The sequence below is a fragment of the Pleurodeles waltl genome, chromosome 5, assembly GCF_031143425.1.
Source record: "Pleurodeles waltl isolate 20211129_DDA chromosome 5, aPleWal1.hap1.20221129, whole genome shotgun sequence".
Taxonomy (NCBI): Eukaryota; Metazoa; Chordata; class Amphibia; order Caudata; family Salamandridae; genus Pleurodeles; species Pleurodeles waltl.
In genome coordinates this window covers 1600605715-1600631113 of record NC_090444.1, presented here as the reverse complement: position 1 = coordinate 1600631113, position 25399 = coordinate 1600605715, and positions in this window count along the sequence as shown.

Genomic DNA, 25399 nt, shown 5'->3' with positions numbered 1-25399 from the left:
GGATTTTTCACACTTTGTCCCTGGGTGTCAAAGTCAACTCGACTCTGTGTGGATCTGAGGGGCCCCATCCAGAAATCGAAGCATCGCTCTCTTGCAAGGGAGAAAAGCTACACTCCGCCTACCCGACCGGAGAAGGAAACAACACATGGCCTCCCTTGCAAGTAAGGAACTGACGCATTGCTACCCTTTTCTGACACACGGTCGCTCGTGTGGCTTTACTTTTGACGCTAACCAAGTACTTTAGGTAACAACAGCATTCCGGAGACCGCCAGAAGACCGCACCGCGGTCAAATGACCGCGGCAGTCATTCTGACTTTCCCGCTGGGCGGGCGGGCGACCGCCAAAAGGCCGCCCGCCCGCCCAGCGTGAAAGCCCCTGCAACGATGAAGCCGGCTCCGAATGGAGCCGGCGGAGTTGCTGGTGTGCGACGGGTGCAGTGGCACCCGTCGCGATTTTCAGTGTCTGCTTTGCAGACACTGAAAATCTGAATGGGGCCCTGATAGGGGGCCCCTGCTGTGCGGTGTAAACCGCCAGGAACAGGCTGGCGGGAAGGGGGTCGGAATCCCCATGGTGGCGCTGCTTGCAGCGCCGCCGTGGAGGATTCCCTGTGGCAGGGGAAAGCCGTCGGGAAACCGCCGGTTCCCCTTTTCTGACCGCGGCTTTACCGCTGCGGTCAGAATTGCCCCAGAAGCACCGCCAGCCTGTTGGCGGTGCTTCCTGCGTCCCCGGACCTGGCGGTCCATGACCGCCAGGGTCGGAATGAGGCCCTTATTCTTTTAAGAATTCATATCTTGATTTGTGTATGTTGGATTTTTGTTGTTTTGGTCTTGTTTGATTTAGATAAACATTACCTATTTTGTTAACCTCTTAGCTGCTGGGCCTTCTCCCCCCCAGTGCTGAGCCCTTTTTTGGCTATTTGGGGTAGTTCGCGCTTCGGCCTTCATAACCTTTTGTCCACATAAGCTATCCATGCCAAATTTGCATCCTTTTTTTCCAACATCCTAGGGATTCTAATGGTACCCAGAGTTTGTGGTTTTCCCTGGAGGAGACCAAGAAATTAGCCAAAATACAGTGAAAATTTCATTTTTTTTTTTTTTAAATGGGAAAAAAGGCTTGTGTTTTTTTCCCTGAAAATGGCATCAACAAAGGGTTTCTGGTGCTAAAATCACCATCTTCCCACCTTTCAGGAACAGGCAGACTTGAATCAGAAAACCACATTTTTCAACACAATTTTGGCATTTTACTGGGACATACCCCATTTTTACTATTTTTGGTGCTTTCAGCCTCCTTCCAGTTAGTGACAGGAATGGGTGTGAAACCAATGCTGGATCCCAGGAAGCTAAACATTTCTGAAAAGTAGACAAAATTCTGAATTCAGCAAGGGGTCATTTGTAGAGATCCTACAAGGTTTTCCTACAGAAAATAAAAGCTGAAATGAAAAAATATTGAAAGTGAGCTGAAAAAAAAAGCCATTTTTCTCCACGTTTTACTCTGTAACTTTTTCCTGCAATGTTAGATTTTTTAAAGCAATATACCGTTACGTGTGCTGGACTCTTCCGGTTGCGAGGATATATAGGGCTTGACGGTTCATCAAGGTCCTTAGGTACCCAGAGCCAATAAATGAGGTGCACCTTGCAATGGGTTTTCATTCTATTCTGGGTATACAGCAATTCATTTTCTGAAATATAAAGAGTGAAAAATAGGTATCAAGAAAACCTTTGTATTTCCAAAATGGGCATAAGATAAGGTGTTGAGAAGCAGTGGTTATTTGCACATCTCTGAATTCTGGAGTGCCCATACTAGCATGTGAACTACAGGCCATTTCTCAAATAGACTTCTTTTTTACACACTGTCTTACATTTGGAAGGAAGAAATGTAGAGAAAGACAAGGGGTAATAACACTTGTTTTGCTATTCTATGTTCCCCTTAAGTCTCCCGATAAAAATGGTACCTCACTTGCGTGGGTAGGCCTAATGCTCGCGACAGGAAACGCAACATGGACACATTACATTTTTACATTGAAATCTGACGTGTTTTTTGCAAAGTGCCTAGCTGTAGATTTTGGCATCTAGCTCAGCCGGCACCTAGGGAAGCCTACCAAACCTGTGCATTTTTAAAAACTAGACACCTAGGGGAATCCAGGATGGGGTGACTTGTGGGGCTCTCACCAGGTTCTGTTACCCAGAATCCTTTGCAAACCTCAAAATTTGGCCAAAAAAACACTTTTTCCTCACATTTCGGTGACAGAAAGTTCTGGAATCTGAGAAGAGCCACAAATTTCCTTCCACCCAGCGTTCCCCCAAGTCTCCCGATAAAAATGGTACCTCACTTGTGTGGGTAAGCCTAGCGCCCGCGACAGGTTATGCCCCAAAACACAACGTGGACACATCACATTTTCCCAAAGAAAACAGACCTGTTTTTTGCAAAGTGCCTAGCTGTGGATTTTGGCCTCTAGCTCAGCCGGCACCTAGGGAAACCTAGAAAACTTTGGCATTTTTGAAAACTAGAGACATAGGGGAATCCAAGATGTGGTGACTTGTGGGGCTCTGACCAGGTTCTGTTACCCAGAATCCTTTACAAACCTCAAACTTTGGCTAAAAAACACATTTTCCTCACATTTCGGTGACAGGAAGTTCTGGAATCTGAGAGGAGCCTCAAATTTCTTCCACCCAGCGTTGCCCCAAGTCTCCCGATAAAATTGATACCTCACTTGTGTGGGTAGGCCTAGCGCCCGCGACAGGAAATGCCCCAAAACACAACGTGGACACATCCCATTTTTTGACAGAAAACAGAGAGGTTTTTTGCAAAGTGCCTACCTGTAGATTTTGGCCTCTAGCTCAGCCGGCACCTAGGGAAACCTAGAAAACTTTGGCATTTTTGAAAACTAGAGACATAGGGGAATCCAAGATGTGGTGACTTGTGGGGCTCTGACCAGGTTCTGTTACCCAGAATCCTTTGCAAACCTCAAAATGTGGCTAAAAAAACACTTTTTCCTCACATTTCGGAGACAGAAAGTTCTGGAATCTGAAAGGAGCCACAAATTTCCTTCCAGCCAGCGTTCCCCCAAGTCTCCCGATAAAAATGGTACCTCACTTGTGTGGGTAGGCCTGGTGCCCACGACAGGAAAAGATCACACAATGGTCAATGTTAGTCCTTACATGAAGCAGCTGTTGACCCTGGGGTGATCCATTCCTGACGCAGGCACTAGGTATAGGCACTCAAGTGGGGTAGTGTTTTTATCAGGACAGGTGAGGAATCACTGGGTGGTAGGAATTTTGTGGATCCCAGCATATTCCTGTAGTTTGTGTGACAGAAATGCAAGAAAAATAGATTTTTTATTCAACATTTCAGCTTTGCAGGGTATTCTGGGTAAGAAAACTTTGAGGAATCCACACAAGTCACACCTCTGTGGACTCCCTCGAATGTCTAGTTTCCAGAAATGTTTGGGTTTAGTATGTTTCTCTATATGGCCGCCGAACCCAGGACCAAAAACACAGGTGCCTGCCTTACAAAACCAGTTTGTTTTGTGATAGATCATTTTGATGTCCCCACAATACGATTTGGGTGGTGGAATTTGGGGCTGAACTAAATTGGGGAGCTCCCAAGAGAGCACTCTCTCTCTCTGCTTGCTGCCGCATTCACCTGCTCTCTGGGTTGGGCTAACCCATTATTACCCCGTTGCACAGACTGTGCTTGCGAAGGGACAGCAGGACTGTCCTCATCACCTCCCTCATAATATACTAGAAGAGGAGTTATCGAATGGGACCCCTCCGACTGAAAAATCACTCCCAGAGTCTGCGCCATTGTCCTATCCCTCAGATGCTGTCTCAGTATCTGATGTCTCAGTGTCTGATCCTATGTCAGAGCTATCCTCTATAACCTGAGTGACGGCAGCAGTCATCCATCAAGATGCCATCTCTGCTATTGGCTAAACTGTTGCTCTAAAACACTAGCCTATGTAGACAGTCACAAAATCGATGGTGTGTGTGAGATACGTGCAACAGTAGAGGCCACCTTACCTGCGCTTCTTCCCTCAATCAGCATGTTCTTTCGAGACACTCAAAAAAACACCTTGTCACATACCATTCGTCACAGTCTTTGGCACCTCCTGCGCCCAGTCCAACAATCACTATTGTTGCTCCCACTCCCTCCTCCTCGGATTCCCTCATTACCACCCAGCAAAAGTGCCCTTCATCTCTCCATAGCTGCCCTCCACCCCGCACATACATTTCATTTGTATTATAGCGCAGGTAATGGCTGACTTTACTAATGTACTCAGCTATTTACATAAAATACAGATTTGCTCTTTGCAGTAGGCATATAAACCTTCTGCGCTTCTTTATGGCACTAAAACTGCCACTAGACAAAAGTCTGATCCTTTTGTAGCAGAAACATAATCACAATACTTACTTGACTTTTTTATTGCTGCCTAAAAGCTACAGTTGAAATGCGTCAGTTGAAGTATGTGCATTGCTTGGAAGACACAAGCTGCAACTGCAAGACAACTGGTGGCAAATATATATATATATCACTTTTATATGTGGGTCTGGTTTTCCTGGGGGCCGATCGCAGCCCCCAGGGAAACCACACATGTATTGACAAAAGTGATCTATATATATATATATATATATATATATATATATCTATCTATAGATACAACCATGTAGATAGATATATCTACATAGATATATCTATATATATAGATCTATATATATATATATATATATATATATATTTTTTTAGTAGTTATATGGTTTCCTTGGGGGCCAAAATGTCCCCCAGGGAAACCCTACAACAACAAAAAAAAAAAATTGCCCCCACAGGGGGTCGCCCTGCCCACGGGCGACCCCCTGTCCATTTCTTTTTATTAATTCTTTTTTTTTTTTTAATAAAATTTAGCCCCTGGGGGGGCGCCATCACGAGCGATCGTGTCCCCCCCCCCCCCCCCAGGGGACACCTACCTTTTTTTTTTTTTTAAATATGCCCCCGGGGAGGGGGGGCAGCCTGTTTTCCGAGGGGGCCGACCCCCCCAAGTAAAAACCCTGGTGTCTAGTGGTGTTTCCTGGCCGCCGATCGCAGCTGTGCTGCGATCGGGGGCCAGGAAACACTTTCAGGAAGGCCTCATAAGAAAGGGGAGAGTCTCCCCTTTCTTACGAGGCCTTCCCGAACGTGGGGAAGGCCGTTTGGGGCCGTTTTACCAATCTGAGCAGGAAGCGGCCAAAAGGCCGCTTCCTGCTCTGATGGGGAAATCAACAAAGTGATGTCAGTGCGCCTCACGGCGCGCTGACGTCACAAAGGGGCGGGTGGGGGAGGGGGTAGACATGGAAAAGCTTCTGTCTCTCCCGGGGATTAAAAAAAATAATAATCAATCTTCGGGTGCAACGCACCCGAGGATTTATTAACCCCCTCCCTGGTGTCGGCCACTGGTCGTGACCCACACCCAAGGGGTTAACCTGGTGTGGTGTACATTTTACAGTGTATTCACTGTATTACTGTGTGTGGCGGTACAAATACTTTAAACATTTCTTCTGAAGTTAAGCCTGCCTGCATGTGCCAAGCTACCAAGAGGGCGAGCGAGGGTCAATTGAGGGTAATTCTCCTTTACCCTGACTAGAGTGAGGGTCCTTCCTTTGACAGGGGTGACCGGACTGCCAACCAAAGACCCCATTTCTAACAGAGGGTATAAGAGGTCCAGCATTGCCTCCACGGTTGGACCCACATGAGTGTGTGACACCTAGTATCCATTTGGAGCAGCCACCAGAATTTTTGAGCAGTAAATGCCCAGTGAGAACAGCTAAGGAATCCTTAGAATGGCACTGGATGGGCAGCAGATGTATAACAACTTGAGATTTTGTAGTCTGAAATGCTTAGATTGGATCAAATATACTATTCAAAATTAATCAATTGTGGCTTAATTATTGTTCTGGAACTGGTGTGGTCTCTGAAGTGGCAAACTGCCTTCAGGTTGGAATGTTGACTATGCATACTGTACTGCTGGAATTACTGGCTCTCAGGCCCAGAAGTGTTCCTTCAACAACTGCTCCTCAGCATGGACACCCGGGCTAACAAGAGTCATATGAGTGTGTGCTAGAGGTTTATGGGAAATGTAGTCAGGAGATGAAAATTGTAGTGAGGAGAATGCTTCCTGTGTAGTAAACATGGAAAATGTAGTTTGGAAAGTACAAACCATATCTAAACTAGCTAATTACAAGTAAAGGGAGAGGTCTGAAGATACACATAAGTTGATTTGGGTGGATTGTATGATATCGCTGGGTAGCCCTATCGTGCAATACTCACAAATACCATCTTGGGTCCATTCAGGTGCATTTACTGACCCTTAAGCTCAACCCTGGGTAGCTGTGGCTGCAAGCAGTAAGGCTTAGTAAAGGAATAACAGGTAAAGCATTTAACAGCACCAAACAATAAAATAAGGAAGTCACACAACACAAAAGAAACAAGTCAGCAATTTAAAAAATAGAGCCTATTGTTATGAATTTTTAGAGCTCTTATTCAGGAGAGTTCCAGAGATACAGATTTCAGAAGCAATAAACAACTTTTAAATCACCCGGAAACAAGCAATGGCCAACAAAAAGTTTGGAAACTTTTGAAAAGTTTGCAACAGTTAGTTTGACAACTCCAGCTCGAGTTGGGTGCCCAAGTCCAGCAGGACAAAGGTCTAGGGGACCAGAAGGGATATTTTGGACAGTTACCTGGCCACCAGAGTGTTGTTTAAGCAAGATCCAAACTTTACAGAATGACAGCTATAGACAACAATGGAATGTTCCTGATGCTGACAAATGCAGGCTTAAAGATGCTCAAGGATGGTCCTGGTGCTGTGCAGTCCACGGAGGTGAAGTCTGTTTGAGTCCTTGCTCTACAGGTTAGTGAGGGTGACTTCGTCCATGGATCGTGGAGTCCCACTCAGTCCTCTTTGCAGGGTTACAAGGGCTGCCGATGCAGACCTTGCGCTTTTGCAACACATCGGTCATGGTGCAAATTTTTTGGTGGAGGCTGTGTTTTGCTTTTCACTAATGACTAAGCTGAAATACTCATGCACTGTCAAAAACAATCTCTGGAATTCACTTCCTAGTCCAAACAAGACATTCAGGCCCGTATTTATACTTTTTGACGCTAAACTGCGCTAACGCAGTTTAGCGTCAAAAAATTTAGCGCCGTCTAACGCCATTCCGAAGCGCCATGCGGGCGCCGGATTTATGGAATGGCGTTAGCCGGCGCAAGCAGACCGACGCTGCCTGGTGTGCGTGGAAAAAAACCACGTAGACCAGGCAGCGCCGGCGTAGGGGGAAAATGGCGCTAGGGCGTCTTAAAATGGTGCAGGTCGGGTTGACGCTAAAAAATCGTCTTAACCCGATTAGCGCCATTTTTTCGACGCCCAGACGCCATTTAAATGACTCCTGTCTTAGTAAAGACAGGAGTCATGCCCCCTTGCCCAATGGCCATGCCCAGGGGACTTCTGTCCCCTGGGCATGGTCATTGGGCATAGTGGCATGTAGGGGGGCACAAATAAGGCCCCCCTATGCCACCCCAAAAAAATTGAAAAATAACAAAAATTATACTTACGTGAACTTACCTGAATGTCCCTGGGGTGGGTCCCTCCATCCTTGGGTGTCCTCCTGGGGTGGGCAGGGGTGGCAGGGGGGGTCCCTGGGGGCAGGGGAGGGCACCTGTGGGCTCATTTTGAGCCCACAGGCCCCTTAACGCCTACCCTGACCCAGGCGTTAAAATGTGGCGCAAATGCGGGGTTTTTTGACCCGCCACCTCCCGGGCGTGACTTTTGCCCGGGAGTATAAATACGACGCATTTGCGTCGCCGTCATTTTTTTAGACGGGAACGCCTTCCTTGCATCTCATTAACGCAAGGAAGGCGTTCACGCAAAAAAATGACGCTCTTTGCCAATACTTTGGCGCTAGACGCGTCTAACGCCAAAGTATAAATATGGCGTTAGTTTTGCGCCGAATTTGCGTCGATAAAAACGACGCAAATTCGGCGCAAACGGAGTATAAATATGCCCCTTATTATTTCACTACGCAAGGTTCCTAAAAGGAGACTAGCATGTTGAAAGCACACGTTTAAAAATAGTCACAACAATGAAATGAAAACTTACATGACTGATTCTCCACTGCAATATACACACCAAATATATGTATCTATATTATAATGCAAAGCAAATAATGAATTAAAAATGCATCACCGTAGGGCCTGTCAGGAGCTTCATCTTTCTCCTGACAGCAAGCCGATTACCCCGTTCGACTGCGAGAAACAGAGATCTCTACCCTCACCGGAAATATATCTATCAGGCATCCAACATCTGAATCCTGATTGAAGTCTCTGAATCTCCTACTGTCGATCAGGGTCTCTTTTATAGCTTAAAAAAGTGAAGAAGGAGCTTTCAGGAAAAATCCCTCAAGTTGCGCAAGAAATATTCAAGCATGCTGGCTAGTTTAGGTATGCTTTGAAAATGACACGTTGGGATTTGGCCACAATCCCAAGATGTCAAGTCAAAGCAGAGTCGTTCCCTGCCGTCTGAGTACATTCTTATCAGCCAAAGCCCTTGGTGGGAATTAATAAGAAAACATGACAGAATGAAAACAAGACAGACAACATGGAAAGTCCCTGGCAGACTTTAACATGGCAGTGTCTAATGCTACAATAGAGTCAATAGGCAGAATGAAGCTAAGGTTAAACTGATACAAAATGGAGTCTGTAACTGGTGAACACTGGACAACTAAGCCAGGTGCAAAGTGGTGCAACACGAAGTCAGTGGTCAAAACACACATTTCACTACAGGCTGGTGTCTGCAACCAACACTCGCAAGTCCAGCAGACACGGTTACACCTATTGGCTATCTCCAAATTGTCCTTTGGGGCGCCCTGTGTCCAGTAGTAGCAAAACATCTATAGTGGCTACCACAGATACGTCTTGGACTCTTCCAGTTTTAATGTTTCCAGTGCCATTCTGGTGGGGCCAGCCAACTGACCCTTGGAGTCTCTGCTACGGACTGGGAATCAATTTTTCCCCAAGCCAGGCATGCAGAACAGGGTCCAAACTCCACTAGACCACAGTGCAGCAGGTGGAGTCGCTCTGGAGTTGCAGCCTCTCATTGTGGGCTTCCAACTGGTGCAAAGTGGTTTTATCAATAGAGGTTGTAGTAGTATATAGAAAGCAATTGCCACATCGAATTCAGTATGAGATAAAGTACAAGGTACGAAGAGTAATTACATTGGTGCTAAAGTGGTATTGAGTTCCGTACTAACCAAGAAACCCACTAAATATACAAATTATCAAATACCACAGCACTCAGAACTAAAGTTTGAATTAATAGTGACCAAAAGTAAGTGAATAGATCCGAGTCCATAAATTTATATATCCATAAAACAAAGTTTATCCCGTGACTGTACAATCCTTCATGTATTTACAGATGCTGTATTACAATAGAACAAGACAACCAACACATGTTTTGTCACCAAACATGACTTTTTCAAGGCTGTAAATAAGATCATACCTATACATATCAGTAATTGAATAAATTCCCATACATGAACATCCAAGAAAAGTCAGGAAAATAGATAAGGTTGTATCTCAGGCGACCCCCTCACATAACATATGCAAACCCCAAAAACATGAGTTGTCAGGAGGAAGACATTACATCTATGTAAAATTGTAGGTGATAGAGACCCGAAATCCATAGGTCATCCAATGGTGTATCAAACGTACTCCTGAAAGGAAAGGTGCCATAGAAATGCAAGATGTGGTTGTCAAGAAATTAAACTTTATCCCACAGAAAGGTCCACATGAGCCCAAGACAGTGATAAGACGAAAGGTACTTGCCTAAAACATTGATATGTGGATTTTGTAATCATATACCAAAGGAATAATGGAACATGGTGAGGCTATGAATGAAAACTATGAAGAAGGGAGACATGAATTAGTTAGTTGCAATACAACCTAGTTGTTTATAAAATTCCAAATGAATGTCAGTTATATCCAATATTAATAACCGAGTTAATAAATTCAGATCACATCCATAGTAAAGATGGACCTGAAAAATCCTCCCTAGAAAGTAAGCAATATTAATTGTAGCAAATCTTCAGCACTCTTTAATGTACAACTAGACGTAAGAAGAGAAAAGTACCTGGTAAGTACAGAATAGCAAAATTATTGAAGTCTGGCTAGGAACTGTGATAATCATACAGTTAAAACAGTTAAGCAGTATAGATAGACAAGTGTAAAAACAGGCAGAGGACAGAGGGGCACCTTCCAAGAATCTGCCCACCATTAGTAGTGATATTCATTTCAACCTAGCCATCAGGTCACATTTAATGCCGTGATTAATTTGATACCTAACATGGCCCAGTTTGGTAGTCCCAGTCAAAAGATAGCCGGGTGGGTCTAAGTAAGACATATATCTTACTTAGCAAAATATTGCTACCTGCCATAGGACTTGACAGGCCTTCCTTAGGGGATACTTACATATAATGTTGATGGATAGGGTGGCTTTGTGATAGGTTTAAATGGCAAAGTCAATCTGGCAGTGAAAACACTGCCCTTCCAGTCTGAAGTGGTAGGCTGGGAGCCATTCTGTATGTTGTCACACAAAGGGTAGCACAAACAGTGCTTCAGCCCTGAGCAGACACTCCATCTTACCTGCCCTGTGTATCCTTGGTACCATATACTAGGGACTTATAAGTAAGTCAGGCCTTGCAGCAATTTGTATGGGGCTACACTTCTGGCACTGAGGTCTGGTTAGCAGGTCTCAGTGCTCTCTCAGACTCGAAAAACCAGCAGCATCAGTCCAAAAATGTGGGGGTGAAAAAGAGACATTTCCTTATAATCATAAAAACCAGTGTGGCTAAAGCAAGAGAGCTAGGTCTAGTGGCATTCTAGAATAGATGTGGGTGCAATTACATTTACAACATTATAAAGAAAGTATGACCTGGCAGAGCAAGAAGACATCAAAGGTTATACTAAATCAATCCGACATATACTCTCTGTTTCAACAGTTCATTGCAACCTGAATGTATTGAATCATGTTTTCAAATCAACATAGCTTTCTTCTGCTGCATGAGACATCCTATGTCAACTGGCATAAAATGAATTACTGGCCACTTCAGCTCATGTTTGTTATGCATGTTTTCATGGATATGTTTCACCAGTGCCACATTTACGGGATTTGTGTTGGCTGATTCCCTTACAAATTTCTTGGCTTGACTAGCCGAGGTACAACTTTCCACAAGGGCAGATAATGTCCTACACAACATTGTCAGACCTAAAGTTTGAAAACACCTTGGGGCATATTTATACTCCGTTTGCGCCAAATTTGCGTCGTTTTTTTCGACGCAAATTCGTCGCAAAACTAACGCCATATTTATACTTTGGCGTTAGACGCGTCTAGCACCAAAGTATGAGGAAAGAGCGTCATTTTTTTGCGTGAACGCCTTCCTTGCGTTAATGAGATGCAAGGTAGGCGTTCCCGTCTAAAAAAATGACTGCGCCGCAAATGCGTCGTATTTATACTCCCGGGCAAAAATCACGCCCGGGAGTGGGCGGGGCAAAAAACCCCGCATTTGCGCCTCTTTTTAACGCCTGGGTCAGGGCAGGCGTTAAGGGACCTGTGGGCTCAAAATGAGGCCACAGCTGCCCTCCCATGCCCCCAGGCACCCCCCCTGCCACCCTTGCCCACCCCAGGAGGACACCCAAGGATGGAGGGACCCATCCCAGGGACATTCAGGTAAGTTCAGGTAAGTATAATTTATTATTTTTTTAATATATTTTTTTGGCATAGGGGGGCCTGATTTGTGCCCCCCTACATGCCACAATGCCCAATGACCATGCCCAGGGGACAGAAGTCCCCTGGGCATGGCCATTGGGCAAGGGGCATGACTCCTGTCTTTACTAAAACAGGAGTCATGTAAATGGCGTCTGGGCATCGTTAAAAATGGCGCAAATCGGGTGGAGGCGATTTTTTTGCGTCAACCTGACTTGCACCATTTTTAAGACGCCCTAACGCCATTTTTCCCTACGCCGGCGCTGCCTGGTGTACGTGGTTTTTTTCCACGCACACCAGGCAGCGCCGGTCTGCTAGCGCCGGCTAACGCCATTCAATAAATACGGCGCCCGCATGGCGCTTCAGAATGGCGTTAGCCGGCGCTAGACTTTTTGACGCTAAACTGCGTTAGCGCAGTTTAGCGTCAAAAAGTATAAATACGGGCCCTTATGTATTGATCCATTTATGTTCAAATGTTGAATCTTCATTTGGTTGAGCACAACAGGCACATTCCCCACATATGTGGTGCACTTCAATTTGCTATATGCCAGAGATCTCTTTTGGTTTAATTAATTTGATTCGTGGGTGGAGTGTTTGCCTATACAATCTGTTCTCAAATATCGCTTTTTTCAAGGCAAACATAGGACGAGGATTTTAATGTTTCAGCATGAACAGCAAATGCCAGTTTTGTTTAATCGTCTTCTTGATTTGGTTGGTTGCTGGGCAAAACATTGTCAGGCAGATCACTGCGTTTTGTAGTTTCTTTTGGCTGCGTTCAAGGAGTGTTTCCCATGGGGGTAAACGGAGCCCTTTTGAGTGCATTCTTGAGGAGCATATTAAGATATCCTCGCTATAGAGGATTGTTTTCTAGTTCTTTTGCATGTCTGAAGTATTCCTCTTTTTGTGTGCAATTTCTCAGGATTCTTAGGAATTGCCCAAAAGGTAGATTATAATGTAAGTTCCGGTGATGACAACTGTCGTATCGTAACTGTCATCGCCCTCCTTGTTTGTTGGCTTAGAGTATAGGGTGGTACTTAAATGCCCCTAAGTTTTTATCGCTGTGATGTTCAAAAAGTTGATGTTTCTGTCTGAGGTGATGCTGAACTTTAATAGCTGCTGTTATTGTGTCCATCCAAAGAACTCCCTTAATTCGTCTTGTTGACCTGTCCAGTTATAAAATATATTGTTTATTTAAAGGTATCAGGATGTTATTTTCTCAATGTGAGGGCTGTTATGGAGTGAATATTTCTTTCCAAGTTCTGCCACATATTGTGCTGCCATTTCTGGAGCAAAGAAGCAGTCTGTAGCTGCCCCTTTTGTTGAAGGTAGTATTCCCCATTATATACGATTTTTTGTTTTTTGTTTGGACCAATCTTGAGGATGCATTATGTGGGAAACGGGCGTGCTCTCTCTCTTTGATCAAGATACAAATAGATGACTTCCAAAGTCTTGTCTTGAGGAATGTTTGTATAGATTGAAATAACATCTAGAGTAACCATAAGTTGGCTCTCATAAATTGCATGCCGTATATGTGATTGTTGAAATATATTGTATCTTGCATAAGTGTGTCGGATGGTCTTGGGAAGTCTCAAAAAAAAAAAAGGGCACATACTTTGACAAGGGATCACATCCTGCACCATTGGTCTTCCATGTGGTTTTGTGGGCCTTTGTGGATCGTTGGAATAAGGTATAGTACTGGAGTCGTAGGTGTTTTATTTCAAAGTACGTCTAATTAGTTTGGCCCTATCCAACCTTCCTCATTGCCCTGTTCAAGAAGCGGAATCATTTCCTAGAGTAGTTCCTTACCAAGATCTCCTTCAAGTTTACACTAATGGTCTGTATCCATTCCATTTGTTTTATCGGAGATTGCTGACTTCACACATGGTTTCACTTTGTTTCATATGGCAAAATATGTCATGAATTTATAACGTATTCCTACCTAGTGTTGGACAAAACGTTATAAATTGTAGAATGGGAAAGTGTAATTTATTTGTAAGAAATCGTCAATTTAAGTGTACAGCTTTTCATTGAATAAGACTATCGACAGGGGGGGCATTATCTGTCTCTGTCTTTCTCACCTGTGTAATGCAGGGCGACAATTTTTGTTGCTGTCCTGTATTGCATGATTGTTTAGTAAACGTACTTGAGTGTACTCAACAGATCATCAGTTAAGTTGCCCAGACTTAGGGTAGTTGCTGATTATTGCCAAACCTTCTGTGCAATCCTCATGGCCTCATCCCAGACACTGTGGGGCATATCTGTGAAAGCTTTGCATCATGCTTGCACCATACAACATGGTACATGCATGACATAAAGGGGCATATTTATACATGTTTTGCACCGAATTTGCATCATTTTCTTACGCAGATTCGGTGCAAAACATACTCCAAATTAATACTTTCCGTCTAGCGCCAAATTTATGGAGTTAAACTCATTTTTTGGACGTGGAAACCTACTTTGCGTCAATAAAATGCAAAGTAGGCATTCCTGTGCAAAAAATGACTCTATGGCCATAGCACCATATTTACCCCCGTGCTAAAATCACACACAGTGGGGAGGAGGGGTCAAATAATGGTGCAAAGTTTGCTTTGCACCATTATTTAACGCCTGGGTCAGGGAAGGCTTTAGGGGACCTGTGGGCCTATTTTCATGGTGGAACACCATGGAATAAGCCCACAGGTGCCCTCCCCAAGCCCCAGGGAAACCCCCATTCACACCAGAGGGACAGCGGAGGATGGGGGACTCATCCCAGGTAACTATAGGTAGGTACAGGTAAGTATTTTTTTTAAGTGCCATTGGGTGCCATGAAGTGGGGCCCCCTATCTGGCACTTGGTGCAGTGGTCATGCCCAGGAGACCCTGGTCCCCTGTGCTGGTCATTGGGGTGGTGGGCATGACTCCTGTCTTTTCTAAGGCAGGAGTCATGTGGTATGGATAGTTTTGCATCAGAAATTGACGCTAGGCTGGTTAGAGTAATTTTTTTTTACTCTAACCTGCCTAATGCCATTTTTTGGTGCAAACTCCCCTTTTTCCATACTGCCAGCCCCACCCGGCTAACATAATTCTTTTTACGCCAGCCTACCCTGTGCACCGGCTTGCACCATTCCTTAAATATGGTGCCCGGCCGGTGCTCAGAAATGATGCAAGCCGGTGCTAAACCTTTTGGTGCAAAACTGTGTTAGTGCAGTTTTGCACCAAAAAGTATAAATTAGTGCCAAAACTCTTTTGAAACCACGCAAAGCCCCTTTGTGTGGCTTTGAGTGGCTTAAAAAATCTGGAGTAATGCAACGCAGTGCAAGTCGCTGTGTTGCATTACTCTGTGCAAGAGAGGCATTCCATGGGCATTGTATAGATGTTCCCATGCATCTCCCATGGTTTTTGACGCATTCCCAGATTTACCAAACCTGGTAAACCTTGGAATATTCCAAAAAGATACAAGAGTAACAAGGTGAAATATTTTAGTTCTCCTTGCTACTTCCTCCTTTTGTGTGCTGCGTTATGCAGCACACACACATAGAGGGATATGCCTCTAAGGATTGTTTTTATGCAGGAAGGTGACCCTTCCTGCACAAAAACAATCTTGCATACAACGCAGGCACCCTTGCACAGTGGTGCACAACTGGCAAGATTTCATTGCTCCATTTTTGGCTTCATTTTTAACGGTTGCTCAAAGCAGGCAGGATGCACCTATTGATTGGTCCTCCTTGCACTGTGCTGCACTAGCGTCACAATTTTGTATGCTAGTGCATCAATGCGCCACAATAGCATCAAACATTTTGACGCTATTGGCCTAACGTGTGCCATGGTGCTCCATATTATATATGGTGCATCAATAGTGTCGTTTGGTGGCTGTGGGGGTTGTGCAAGAAATCTGGTGCATCAATACTGATGCGCCAGATTCTTGTAAAGCTGGGCCTTAGTGACAGATTTATCATAGTGTTGTATCATCCTTACGCAAGGGAGTGCAAGGGCGACACAACACTAAAAGCAGATTTATCAAGCCACACAAGGCCACTGTATGGCCATGCATGGCTTTATAAATCTGTTGTAATGCAAGGCAGTGCAAATCACTGCCTTGTGTTACTCTGCAGCAGAGATGTTTTAAGGCATGGGCCAAATGGGCAATTGCTCAGGGCCCCCACCTTCCAAGGGCGCCCCCACTTACTTGATTCAGATCCTTTGCAAAAAATACCTATAAACATACAAAAATGTATGTTTAATTTCCTTACTCCGCCAAGTGGGGCCCCTTGAAAGCCTGGGGCTCTGTCTCAACAGGGTGCCTGAGCTGGCTGTGTTCTGCTCCAAGTCCACCAATAATAACTTCCAATGCTGTTAAAAAATGGATTGTTCTAAATACTGTTTCCCTTTGTTATTTTTTTATTTTATTTTTGGTAAGGGGGAGACGGGTGATATGTGAGAATCTATGCAGAGGCATGTTGTACTAATGAGTCTTTAACTCAACATCTATAGAAATTGTTATTTTAGATCAAAACAAGATTTCCTTTATGAGTTATGTGGAGGGTCGTAGAGATTATTTGTGATAGTTCTAAATATCATAATAGTGAAAACATATTGCTGTACTGCTTTCTGGTACATGTGTTGTAAATATTAAATATAATTAAATTTAGACCATAGTACAGTGTGTGGTACAGATTTATATGTTATTTTTGCACGCTCACTTACTTTGTGTCATAGCACCTTTTAACATTAATACACTGCCATACAGCCTTTCCCATCACAAGAACTCCATAAGCAAGAATACGTTTAATTTATCGAAAATATATCCCTACATGGATGGTCAAACACATTCAATTTAGTGCATATACCCTATTCCACGTACAAGTCTAGTGCACATTAGCTCCGCTCTAATTTCAAAGACTGTCACTTTGTGTGAGAGAAGCATACTTGGTTTATGTCCATGCACGGAACCAGCTGTGTGTGTCAAGGTAGCTTTCAGTGCTGCTGTCCATGGTGTACCTCCTGTGTGTGAGTGAGGTTTGCACCTCATATTGCCTGATCTGTGTGAGGAATGCTTTAACTCTTTGTGCATCTTCCTTATGGCAGGACACGTACAGTACTATTGCCTTCAATGGTCAGTTATGTGTGTTGAAGGGACCTTGCAAACTTTATAATTTCTGTGCCTGGCCATTCCTGTATCTGAGAGAAGCTTGCACTTGTGGTGCTTGTTCTTATTGTGTGTTACAATACAATATTGCTGCCTGGGATGTGCAAGAGATGTTTCCTCTACTGTAGTGTACACTGCACCTGTTCTAGTTGTGAGAAAAAGCACTGCTGCTCCCCTAATGTGTCTTTTTCATAACAAAGTTAGCGCCTTATTTACATGGTGGCTCAATGCGTGCATTGCGCCACTCTGTAACCCTTTGCGCTACATTATGCCTGTGCCAGGCATAATGTATGCAAAGGGGGCCTTCCCCCATTAGGGGAGCCAGAAAAATGGGCAATTTTTTTATGGCACTTTTAACGCCTGCTCAAGAGCAGGCGTTAAGAAATGGCTTCCATTCTTTAGAATGGGGCCATATGTACTCTGCAGGAGTAGCGACAATATTTTGGTGCTACCCTTGCAGAGTACATCAATAGCGTCATGAAAAAGTACGCTGTTGCCCCCTACCCTGCGCCATGGTGTGCCATATTTTAAATACGGCGCACACATGGTGGTGGTAGGGGGGCCCTAAGGGGTGGAGGGAAAGTGGCTCTGCACTTGGTGCAGCACCACTTTCCATAAATCTGCCTCTTAGTGTCCAGCTTTCCAGCAATGTTATAATATCTCAATGCCAGATGCATGGCCCTCTAATTAAAGCTAGTTGAAACATAGCATTCCCCAATTTTAGATATTTTTGGGAGTTATAGATGCATTTGCATATACTTCAAATTTTATAGCCACAATAGCGTGCCATAATTCAGTCTTCAGGGAGTTGTAGACAAGTGAGAACATATATCTCCAGCTGGCTAGGTATTTCCCGTATGAGTTGTTAAAAAATAGCTTAGCTGTCAGATACCACAGACAAACATATAGGTATAAGCTCAGGAGCAGATCTCCTACCAGTTGCCACTCTTCTAAAATATGTATATCGATGTCCTGTCTGATGCCTGAGCATGTGATAATAGTGTAGGATGTTGCTCGTGTCTTACTTTGAGACTGTAACCTGTAAGAAATGTGCACCTTGATGTATACCTTTGTTGTACGAAGCAGCAGCCTGTGCGATGTATGTAACATGATGTAGTTCTACCTGAGAACGTAACTGGTAAGATTTACATAACCTAAAATATTGGTAACATGCTTGATGTCCGATCATGTAATATTTATTTAGTAACGGCCTGAGCCTATAATATATGGGCAACCTGAGGAACCGTTTTTGCTTTCACATGCTTGAGCATGTATGTTTGATGTAACCCAAGTGTAGCCTTGGTGTGAGAAAACTAGGGCCTTATTTAGAGTTTGGCAGATAGGATATTCTATCACAAATGAGGCAAATATCCCCCTTTCTATATTCCAAACACCACAGGCTAAAATATGCTGATAATATGGTGTACGAGATATCTGCTATGTTTGTGATGAAATATCTAATTCGCCAAGCTTAAATTAGGCCCTTAGTCTGTAATATATATGTAATTTTGAGGGACATAAGTGATAGAATTGCTGACAGAGTCTTGTCTGTGAGATCTGTGTGGAGTATGGAAAATATATGCTTTTAAGGATCTATGCTTATACAAATTTGTGTAAGCTGAGGAATGGATTCGAAGCTGTTACGTAATAGATCTCTCCAACCCCCAGGATATGAAATCTGAGTCTGCAACCTTTACATGAACAAGTTTAGGATAGCTTTCCTGTGTGAAGCCTGAAACTATGTTAAGATCTGTGTAACCTGAGACATAGCTTTCTTGTCAAAAGCTGAAATGTGCATGATTTAAGTGATATTAAAAAAGCTTAGTTTTTCAAAGTCACATCCTGTTGCTTCCTTGTTGATCACACCTGACACTACCTCAAATAGATGTATCATATTCGGATGTTTACAAAATGTGTACAGTTAGCATAATATTATCTTTAAAGTGATGTAATACATCCCAGATCTTTCTTAAAAGCATGCATTTAAAAAGAAAATCCTTAATACCTTTTTCATTTTAATTTCACTAGTGTCCAAGTCTGCCTTACATGTTTGAAGAAGTGTCATTGTAGTTCTTGTAGGTGATTGTGCTGTTGAAAATTGTAGTTCTTCTTCCTTACGCAGGAATCCATATAGGGAATTGCATTTTGAAGATGTACAATTTATACCTCTAATTAAGTCTAAATAGGGGACCCCTAAAATACATTTCTGGCCAGGACCTCTACAGTGCTTAAGATCGAACTGCCTGTGAACTGGCTGTACAGTGTGAATGAGCTAGAATGGTTAGTAGTCAATTCATATTTTTTTCTGAAAGGGAGACCTCCAAAATATGTTTGCCAGGGGTCCCAAAATCCTTAAAATGTCCCTGATGATGCGTAGGGAGGCATTATATGGGTGGAGCGTGGGTAATCTCACGCGTCCACCCATGGAATTGGGCACATTCCCAGATTTACCATTAGTGGTACACATAGGAATACGTCAAAATGCTATTCTTCTCCAGGTGAGGCACAACAAGATAAAATATCTTTATTTCTCCCCGTTATTTCCTCTTTCTAAGTGTGCTGCACTTACAATGTACACTGTACGATGCAGCACACATGCAAAGTAGGAAAAATGAGAAGAAATTAAAACATGTCTTCTTTTTCTTCCTGCCTCGTGAAAACAGGCATTTGGGTGCAAATCACTGTCTATGATTCTTTGTAGATAGGGGTTTGCGTCAAATTCCATGGGTGGTTGCAATGGAACACCAATGCACCATGCAGCATTCTGGCCAGAGCCGTTGACTTTGGAACGAAACCAAGTAGGAATCTTGGCATTGAGTCAACTTCCTGTGATTCTGGGCAAATCACTTAGGGGCATATTTATACTCTGTTTGCGCTGAATGTGCGTCAAAATTTTTGACGCACATTCGGCGCAAACACTGCCCCATATTTATACTTTGACGTCCGACCCCGCGGGCGTCAAAGTTCCACCATGTGCGTCATTTTTTAGAAGGGTGAACCAGCCTTGCGTTAATTATATGCAAGGTAGGCGTTCCCTTTCAAAAAATGACTTTAAGGCCTGTGCCCCATATTTATACTGTGACGTCATTTTGACGCACAGGAGGGGGCAGGCCTTAAAAAACGGCGCCCAGCCTGATGGGTGCCGTTTTTTAACGCCTGGGTCAGGGCAGGCGTTAAGGGACCTGTGGGCTCAGAAGGAGCCCAGAGGTGCCCTCCCATGCCCCCAGGGACACCCCCTGCCACCCTTGCCCACCCCAGGAGGACACCAAAGGATGGAGGGACCCATCCCAGGGAAGTTAAGGTAAGTTCAGGTAAGTATATTTTTTCGATTTTTTTTTGTGGCATAGGGGGGCCTGATTTGTGCCCCCCTACATGCCACTATGCCCAATGACCATGCCCAGGGGACATAAGTGCCCTGGGCATGGCCATTGGGCAAGGGGGCATGATTCCTGTCTTTGCTAAGACAGGAGTCATTTCAATGGGGGTTGGGCGTAAAAAAAAATGGCCCAAATCGGGTTGAGGACAAAATTTTGCCTCAGACATGACTTGCCCCATTTTTTGACGCCCAAGCTCCATTTTCCCCTACGCCGGCGCTGCCTGGTGTGAGTCATTTTTTTTGACGCACACCAGTCCGCAGCGCCGGCTAACGTCATCCAATAAATAAGGCGCCCGCATGGCGCTTTGGAATGGTGTTAGCCGGCGTTAAAATCTTTGACGCACAACTGCGTTGGCGCAGTTGTGCGTCAAAAAGTATAAATATGGGCCCTAATCTCCTGGCACCTAAAAATGAATGTGACCTTGTGTAATGTAATGTAAATTAATGTAATTGATGTTCATGCAAAATACTCCAGTTCATTCAGGTCGTGCTTGGGCTGTATAAAACTGCAAAAAAAGCCTGCAAAAAAGTAACCTAATGCAGTGCATTGCACAACTTTGCATTGGATAGTAAATCTCACCTTAACACTTTTCTTTGGTTTTGTGTTACAAACATAATGCAAACCCAACACAAAATGTTAGTAAGTCTGGGTCAATGTGCGTGCATTCATGTGCAAAAGGACCTTACAAATTGTTTCGATCCAGTGCGGTGTACAATTTTCCGTTACTTGACTTTAAGTGTTTGTTACATTTTGAGATACTGTTCCTAAATATGTTTCTTTTTGCCATTCTAAGTGATTGTGGGTGTAGTAGAATTAATCTAACTTCTTTCACAATGGATACCATTACGTCAGTTTAACTTGAAAGGATATACCACTGAGGGAGCAAACAAACAAATGTTGAAGCTGTACTGTACGTATGATGGTCACTTGAAATGTGTTGTAGGGAGATGTGTTAGGGTGCTTGGGCTAGATGCACAAGCTACACGATAACAATAGAAAAGATAGATGGAACTAGGTTGAGGTAGGACGAGGATGGGAGACACGGAGTCCAATTAAACATCTCCACCATTCGGGGAGTAGCAGATGATGATGGGCCTTTAGGTAGATGCAAAATGAAGGGTGCAAGCTGGGGGAAACTTTACACAAGGATATCTGCAACCAGGGTTGGTTACTTGGGAGGCGGGTGTTCTTGACCTATATAGACACCCAAAGAAACAGAAGGTAATTTCCAGATTCTTAGACTTACCTTTTGTAAGCTGTGCCTTTTCAATATTTATTGTAAAGTTCCAATAAAAATTGCTTAAAAAATAAGGATATCTGTAGCAAAAGCATTTACCTACTAAGCTACCTAACTAAACTACAAATGTGAGATCTAACATTACATGCAATGCCCTGGTGCAGGTATGTTAACCATCCAGGCTATTCTAAGATGACTGAACCAATACCCATTGGTTTGGCCAATATTTTAATGTCAAATCAGATTAAAAACATGGAAATCATCATAGTCCAGTATTTTCCTGATTGAAATATAAACATGTCAGTTCAGTTTTCAGCACTGCGTTTCATTTTCTTTTTGCTCTGGCAATATTTTGACAGCTGTGCACCTTCTTTACATACTCTGCCACATAAACACCATTACAATGGGCACATATGTGACCATCACTTCTTGGTGCTCTACAAGGAGGCCAAGGATCGTGTGTGCATGAAGTCTGACCACCTTTACGAAAAATAGAGCGGCACATTGGGAGATTTACAGTCCCTTCAGACTCACCTATAGAGTTCTCATTGACAGCCTTAAACCCCCATCCACAAAGGGAATTAACACAGACGCCTAGAGGCGACTTGGTTGACATGAAAGAGTCATTTATTGCATGAACAAACTACAGAAAAGCACAATTTGGGAAAAAAAAACAATTACTCTTAGGGAATGCTGTAGGAAGGTAGCCTCTTTCTAGCCTTGTTACCCCCACTTTTGGCCTGTTTGTGAGTATATGTCAGCGTGTTTTTACTGTCTCACTGGGATCCTGCTAGCCAGGACCCAGTGCTCATAGTGAAAACCCTATGTTGTCAGTGTGTTTGATATGTGTCACTGGGATCCTGCTAGCCAGGACCCCAGTGCTCATATGTTTGTGGCCTATATGTGTTCCCTGTGTGGTGCCTAACTGTATCACTGAGGCCCTGCTAACCAGAACCTCAGTGTTTATGCTCTCTCTGCTTTCTAAATTTGTCACTGCAGGCTAGTGACTAATCTTACCAATTCTCATTGGCACACTGGTACACCCATATAATTCCCTTGTATATGGTACTTAGGTACCCAGGGTATTGGGGTTCCAGGAGATCCCTATGGGCTGCAGCATTTCTTTTGCCACCCATAGGGAGCTCAGACAATTCTTACACAGGCCTGGCACTGCAGCCTGAGTGAAATAACGTCCACGTTATTTCACAGCCATTTTTCACTGCACATAAGTAACTTATAAGTCACCTATATGTTTAACCCTCACCTGGTGAAGGTTGGGTGCCAAGTTACTTAGTGTGTGGGCACCCTGGCACTAGCCAAGGTGCCCCTACATCGTTCAGGGCAATTTCTCCGGACTTTGTGAGTGCGGGGACACCATTACACGCGTGCACTGCACATAGGTCACTACCTATCTGTAGCGTAACTCCGAACATGGCCATGTAACATGTCTATGATCATGGAATTGTCACCCCAATACCATCCTGGCATTGGGGGGACAATTCCATGATCCCCCGGGTCTCTAGCACAGAACCCAGGTACTGCCAAACTGCCTTACCGGGGTTTCCACTGCAGCTGCTGCTGCTGCCAACCCCTCAGACAGGATTCTGCCCTCCTGGGGTCTGGGCAGCCCCGGCCCAGGAAGGCAGAACAAAAGATTTCCTCTGAGAGAGGGTGTTACACCCTTTCCGTTTGGAAATAGGTGTGAAGGGCTGGGGAGGTGTAGCCTCCCCAGCCTCTGGAAATGCTTTGATGGCACAGATGGTGCCCATCTCTGCATAAGCCAGTCTACACTGGTTCAGGGATCCCCCAGCCCTGCTCTAGCACGAAACTGGACAAACGAAAGGGGAGTGACCACTCCCCTGACCAGTACCTCCCAGGGGAGGTGCCCAGAGCTCCTCCAGTGTGTCCCAGACCTCTGCCATCTTGGAAACAGAGGTGTTGGGGGCACACTGGACTACTCTGAGTGGCCAGTGCCAGCAGGTGACGTCAGAGACCCGCTCTGATAGGCTCTTTTCTTTCTTGGTAGCCAAACCTCCTATCTTGGTAGCCAAACCTCCTTTTCTGGCTATTTAGGGTCTCTCCTCTGGGGTATTCGTCAAATAACGAATGCAAGAGCTCACCAGAGTTCCTCTGCACTTCCCTCTTTGACTTCTGCCAAGGATCGACCGCTGACTGCTCCAGGACCCCTGCAAAACTGCAACAAAGTAGCAAGACGACTACCAGCAACATTGTAGCGCCTCATCCTGTTGGCTTTCTCGACTGTTTCCTGGTGGTGCATGCTCTGGGGGCTGTCTGCCTTCACCCTGCACTGGAAGCCAAGAAGAAATCTCCGGTGGGTCGACGGAATCTTCCCCCTGCTAACGCAGGCACCAAAAGACTGCATCAGCTGTCCTCTGGATCCCCTCTCATCCTGACGAGCGTGGTCCCTGGAACACAGGAGCTATATCCAAGTGACCCCCCCCCAGTCCAGTGATCCTTCAGTCCAAGTTTGGTGGAGGTACGTCTTTGCCTCCCCACGCTAGACTGCAAACCTGTGTACTGCGTGATTTGCAGCTGCTCCGGCTTCTGTGCACTTCTCCAAGGATTTCTTTGTGCACAGCCTAGCCTGGGTCCCCAGCACTCCGTCCTGCAGTTCTCAACCCTCTGAGTTGGACTCTGACATCGTGGGACCCTCCTTTGTGACTCTGAGTCATCTCCGGTTCACAAATCTTCTAAGTACTTCTGTGGGTGCTGCCTGCTTCTGTGGAGGCTCCCTGAGTTGCTAGGCGCCCCCTCTGTCACCTCCTCCAAGGGGCGACATCCTGGTCCTTCCTGGTCCCCAGCAGCACCCAAAAACCTCTACCGTGACCCTTGCAGCTAGCAAGACTTGTTTGTGGTATTTCTGAATGTAAACACTTCTGCAACATCCAGCACGCTGTGGGACATCTTGTATCCAAAGAAGAAGTTCCTAGCCCTTTTCGTTGTTGCAGAATCCTTGGCTTCTTCCACCCAGAGGCAGCCTTCTTGCACCTTCATCTGGGGTTTCCTGGGTTCCTGCCCCCCTGGACACTATCGCGACTCTTGGTCTTGGTCCCCTTGCCTTGCAGGTCCTCAGGTCCAGGAATCCGTCTTCAGTGCTTTGCTGGTGTTTGTGGTTCTTGCAGAATCCCCCTATCACGACTATCGTGTCCTATTGGGGTAGTAGGTGTACTTTACTCCTACTTTTCAGGGTCTTGGGGTGGGGTATCTTGGACACCCTGACTGTTTTCCTACAGTCCCAGCGATCCTCTACAAGCTCCCATAGGTCTGGGGTCCATTCGTGATTCGCATTCCACTTTTGGAGTATATGGTTTGTGTTGCCCCCAGACCTATGTTCACCTATTGCATCCTATTGTAATTCTACACTGTTTGCATTACTTTTCTTACTATTACTTACCTGTTTTGGGTTTGTGTACATATAACTTGTGTATATTACTTACCTTCTAACTGAGGGTACCGACTGAGATACTTGTGGCATATTGTCATAAAAATAAAGTACCTTTATTTTTAGTAACTCTGAGTATTGTGTTTTCTTATGATATTGTGCTATATGATATAAGTGGTATAGTAGGAGCTTTGCATGTCTCCTAGTTCAGCCTAAGCTGCTTTGCAATAGCTACCTTCTATCAGCCTAAGCTGCTAGAAACACCCCTATTCTACTAATAAGGGATAACTGGACCTGGCACAGGGTGTAAGTACAACAAGGTACCCACTATAAGCCAGGCCAGTCTCCTACAAATGCAAGCTGACATTAAAATGAAATGTAACCAGATAATGCATCACTTTTATGGATCACATGAAGGCTTTCTACTTTGTTGAGAATTCAACCATTGTTTCTGCCTCTGAAGGACATAAATC